We start from the raw sequence: 5364 nt of genomic DNA, 5'->3' as shown, positions 1-5364 counted from the left end.
ATTTTTTTGCGACAACAGAGGGCACCAGCGGCCCTTGCTTAGTGCAGGGCTCTGCCCTCCCAGGCTCCCCGGGACACGCAGGGCTGCTCCTGCGCCTTCGGACCCGTGGGAGAAAGCAGCCCTAACACCATGCACTTCCTGCTCCTCAGGTCTGGGAAGATGCGTGCAGTGGAGCTGGTGGTTTGCTCCCACTGGACCTGCGTGGGTGTTTGTGAAAATGTGCAAGTCTGGAAAGAGCAATGGTTTGGAGACAGCTGGCAAAGGTGCAACAGAGCACTGCACGTGGCTGGGAGCAGAGAGGGCTTGCACACGGGAGAGCACCGTTGAGCCTTTTTGATTCTTCCAGTGGTCTTTCTGCATCTCCAGCTCAGTGGCACTCAATCCTGCCATCTGCACCCAAGCAGAAGCTGCTAAAATGTCAGAAAAACGTTAGTCTGCAATGAAACAGTTTGGATCAGAGGCTAGCCCTGAATCTGCCCTGCATTACCTCCGTCTGGCCTCACTGACAGCTGTATAGCACACGAGAGTTGCCTGCAGGGATGACCCTGAGCTAGCTCCAAGCTATTCCCTGCCAGCTTTCCCACCAGAGTAGGAAGGAGCACAGTGCAGGATGGCTGTTTGAGCCTGAGATCCTCAGCAAATCTGGCAGCCCTCGGAGCTGATAGCCAGTCCATCTAGAGGTAACCCCTGCAAAGTGCCCCAGGCTGCCTCAAGGGTAATCCAGGCACGTTCATACCCCGTGCAGAAGGAACGGCGCTGCTTCCAGTCTGCTCTGCCATTGATGAGCAAATCCTCTCCCCTCACTTACCCCTTACGTTTATCACCTCTGCGGGTGCGTTCTGGTGTAGGCTGCCTGTGGAGGGATGCAGAGAAGTTCAAGCTGCATTTGTTATTCTTCTGAAGTACAGTGAGGCAGGTAAGCAGCAGGCACTGTTACTGATAACCCACCACTTTGAATCGCTGTGTGCCAGGGTAAGATGATCAGGGAGCAGAGCAACCAGATACAGGCAAACATATTTCTGATGAACAGCCCCTTTAGCAGAACATCCTGGTTTGCTGCTGTTGTGAAAGAGGAAATGGGAAGTGATTTTGTTCCTGTTTTCTTCCATGGGGTACTGGGAAGGAGTTAATCTCTGCTCTGGTTTGGGGGATGCTTTTTCTTTGTTTTATCTTAATTCATGTGGGGAAAATGAATGGAGAGAAACAGTGACGGAGGGGAAAGGGCTTTGATCAAAGAAACATAGTGTCACACAGTACTAAAAATGTCACTCAACCCAGTGACATTAACAGGGCTACTTGGAAGAGTAAGAGCTCCTCACTCAGTCTAATCTCTTGAGTAAGGGCTGAGTGTGAGTGGACAGATCCTGACAACGTCAGGTCACAGAGCTGTGCATGTGAACCATAACCTATAGTCCATACTGGGGCCCCATCCTGTTCAGTCCTGCAAATTTGATATATCTTACTTATTGTGGCAGGACCATTTGCATACCAGAAGGTTTACTCACATGAGCATGGGATGTTGGATGGTCTTTTTATCCACAGCCTAGGAACACGAAGGTCTCAAGCTTCTTCCACTGCCAGGGGACATGTGAAAGCTTTGAGCACATGCTACAGAGATAAGTAGAGACATATGCTTTATGCCAGGCCAAGATGTTTTTATAAAGAGCTTCTGGCCACGTCTGGTAAAACGTTTAATAACTTTTCTGCCAGCAGCCAAAAGGCAGTCATATATTTAAAAGCAGCAATAAAAGTTCCTATGTGAGTCAGAGTCCTACAGAAATCCTGCTAGTGAATTTCCCCATGGTAGCCTGCAGGACTAGCTGGAAAAAAATACCACAGAATTCTACTGGTATTAAGTATTTTTTAACAAGTCCTTGGAAGTGGCATGGAATGTCTCTGCAAAGCCCCTGAAACCAGATTCCAGGCTATATGCAGCCGAAACAGAAATTCTGGTATTTTTTACTATAGCCACAAATCCTATTTCACTCCTAAGGGATCACAGAGAGGCTAGTTTCAGTGTGACCTTTAAGTGGCATCTCACTGGCTTATAGAAGACTGTGCACTAGTGCATATTCCTTTAACCTGCAATCCAGCGTGCTCAAATGTCCCTACCGCAGATGGAACAAAGTGCTACCCTGACATGTGCGTGGCCTGGACTCAACTCTCCCTTCTCCTTTCCTGCTGAGCTCTGCTCTTGTAGTGCTAATGAAGTACATCTTCTTTTCCTTTCAAAGTCCTCAGGTGATCCCTTTCTGCAATGAGACCCTGGGCTTTTTTGGAAATGAATCTCATTAAGATCCAAGGCCATGAAAGCTTCTCTGCTAATTCTTCCTGCTGCTAAAGCCTCCTCAATAGCCAGTATGCCCTGGTTTGGCTCTGCTGCAGGCAGCAGTGCTGGGGTCCCAGGGCTGGCAGGCATTGGTATCTCAAAGCAGCTCCCTGTGACCCCCGGCACATGTGGTCAGGGATGCAGGCATTTGCCCTACTGCTGCTCTCCTGCTTGTGCAGGAGATGGTGCTAACAGAGGGGGAGGAGGGGTGATGCACGGCAGGTTGTGTGCTTTGGTACTCCTCCATCACTGTGCTGAAGCAGTGCAAGTTGCTCTCTGATTGTATTTTGCAAGTTGCTTCCACACGGCAGTGGAGGTCTGGTTTGGATGCTGATCTTTGCAGCACCTGGAGCTGATCTGGGAGCCCTGCTTGGCCAGAATTCCCTCTGCACCGCCCCAGGACCCCGGCCTCCCCTTCCTGTGGCCTCATCCCAGGCAGAGACCCTGCGTGGTGCTCCTGCAATGTGCCTGCCTGGTGAGCAGCCATCCTCTGAAGGTGCCTGACCTCTGTGCAGCTGTGCCCTTGGCTGCCTGCTCTGAGCACAGAGGAAAGAGACAGCGACACGCTGTCTGGTTACCACTCTCAGCCACTGCCTTTCTTCCTCCAGGGCACGGGGTCTCCCCTCCTGGGTGTCAGGAGAGACTCATCCAGGAGAGCGTTTGACAGGACACAGTTATTACTAGCCTGTTATGACTTGTTGCAGATTTGGGTAACACGTGGAGCAAAAGCTGTCTACAACGGCGTGCTTCTCCCCTTGGAAGCCCTGGAGATCATTTCTGGTCTCAGCCTGCTGTCCCAATTTGTCATCCCCAGAGGCTGGGGGAGGAACTGGGTGTGAGCAGCAGAGCCCGTGGCAGCACACTGTGCTTGCGTGCAGCCTGCCTCGGGGTCGCTCTGAGGATAGCAGTGGTGCCCTGTGCGGCTGCAACCAGTTCATGTCAGCAGGGATTTACTGGTTGGGAGTGCGATATCCAGCAGGACAGCAAACAAAAGCAAGATCCCTCTAGCTTTGGATCGTCATAGGGTCTGTTGAGCAATTCAGTGTGTTTATCTCGCAGTGATAGTGCAGCCCTGAGGCTTGTCTCTGTTAAGGCCTCACCAGCACGGTGCCTGGCTGTTACATCAGAACTGATGTTTGGACTGGTGGGGTCATGCTCCCAGGAGGAGGGAAGGTGATGGTGCAGGTTGCCCTTTGCGTTTGCATTTTTGACCAGAGGAGTACCAGAGCCCTGGGGTACACAGAGGGATTCAGACTAAACAGAGCCCCCAGACCAACTCTGTGCTTATCTTCTGTTAAAATCCTACAAATCTGGGATGGCACTGGTGACACCTGGACGTGCCTCCGTATGCACATGTGTTGCACCCTGTGAAGCAATAAGCAATTTCCAGCATGGGTAGCATGGAGCAAAACATAATTATATCTTTTCTCTTGCTAAGAATAGGCAAGGAAAATCACTCCATTTGCCCGTCGGATGCTGAAGTGCCCCTGCTCAGGCTTAAGCAGTGGATCTGCTCGCAGCACTGAGAAGACAGCATCCATCCCCTGTGCAAGTTCTCACCCTCACCTCAGTGTCCAGCCTGGGAGCACCGGCAGGAGGGGGTGGTGTCCTGGGTGGCTGCACAGCCGCACCGGTCACCTCTTGCTGATGGGATGTACAGATGCCGGCGTTACCTGTGTAGTGGGGAATTCACGTTGTGCAGCAGTCCATGCAGTTGTGGTGATTCCTGGGGAGCAGGAAGACCTAAGTCTTATCTTCAGGGAGAAAACTGCCGAGCTTCGGGTTTCAAAGCCCTTGCTTCAGTGGAATTACAGGTTCAAGTCCTGAGAGGGTCAAACAAGGTCTGTCTTCCTCTGAGACAGATGGAGTGTCACACAGTAAATTGCCTATGATTCTCTTTGTTAGATGCTGTGTTACTTTGAAAACGGCATCATGACAAATCTTGGCCTTCTGCAAAATAAATAACTGTGTCATTTATCAAAAAGGTTTGCTTTCAGAAATGTCGCCACTCTTTTAAGGCATTAGAGACTCCTGGGAATGAGAGAGACCAGAAGAGCACAAGATGCCACTTTTCTTTTCTTACTCCATTGTATTTGACATTTCACTTTTTTCTGCTTATTTGAAAAAGCCCCGGTGAGGAGTGATCCCTGGCTGTGGCATGTTCCAGCAGACATGGTGGAATGTGACAGCGAGGAACACATGCTGCCTGAGCCTCCCTGGGGAGGTGGGAGCAGTAGCCATGCTCGCTTGGTGTCCTCTCTGCCTTCAGTCACCCTGCACAGGAGGAGCCCGGAGGTCGCTCTCGTCCCAACAGCAGCAGACATCAACCATCGAGGCTGCCCCCAGGTCTCTGGTAATGGAAGGTACTGCTCCCTGGGACTGGCAGAGTCACGGCATTGGGACTGGTAAGCGGGGAATAACCGGCATGTTTCTGCCCCCTTAGCTGAGAGGACACATCCAAAGCACTGCTGCCAGCTTTGAGGTCCCATGCTCATTTCGTACAGGCCATCACACAGAGCAGCATGCTTGGCTTTGCAGTAGGTGGTGTTGCACACAACACAGGTATGCTGCTCCAACAAGGAGGCTGTCAAATGTGAAAACTATCACGGCCAAATTCCTTCTTGAGACTTCCTCAGGAATAGTTGTGTGCAAAAAGTCTGGCAAGGCAGGGGAACAGCTTTGAAACTTGGTATTTTTCTTCTTCTAAAGATACCTCTGATGTTCAGTTATTGCCTCACACTTATTCTTTGTCTAGGATAGAATATAATGTACCAATGAAATGTTAAAAAAAGAAATAAATAAAAAGCAGCGTGTTCAGCAAAATCAGCTGCAGTTTATTTTATAGGATGTGCAACAGTATCTTATTTTATGCTTGACACTGCAAAGGCTCATAGTGTCCAGCACCTTAGAAACATTTTTAAAGAGATGAGGCAGGAAGCATTTCAAGCTGCTGCTCTGTCTTCTGCTGGATGCCCTCAGTGCTTTGCAAACAGGCAGGAATCGGCATCCCCCTGTTTACACATGGGAAAACAGAA

The sequence above is a fragment of the Numida meleagris genome, chromosome 4 (genome assembly GCF_002078875.1).
Source record: "Numida meleagris isolate 19003 breed g44 Domestic line chromosome 4, NumMel1.0, whole genome shotgun sequence".
NCBI lineage: Eukaryota > Metazoa > Chordata > Aves > Galliformes > Numididae > Numida > Numida meleagris.
Note: the sequence above shows the minus strand (reverse complement) of the source record.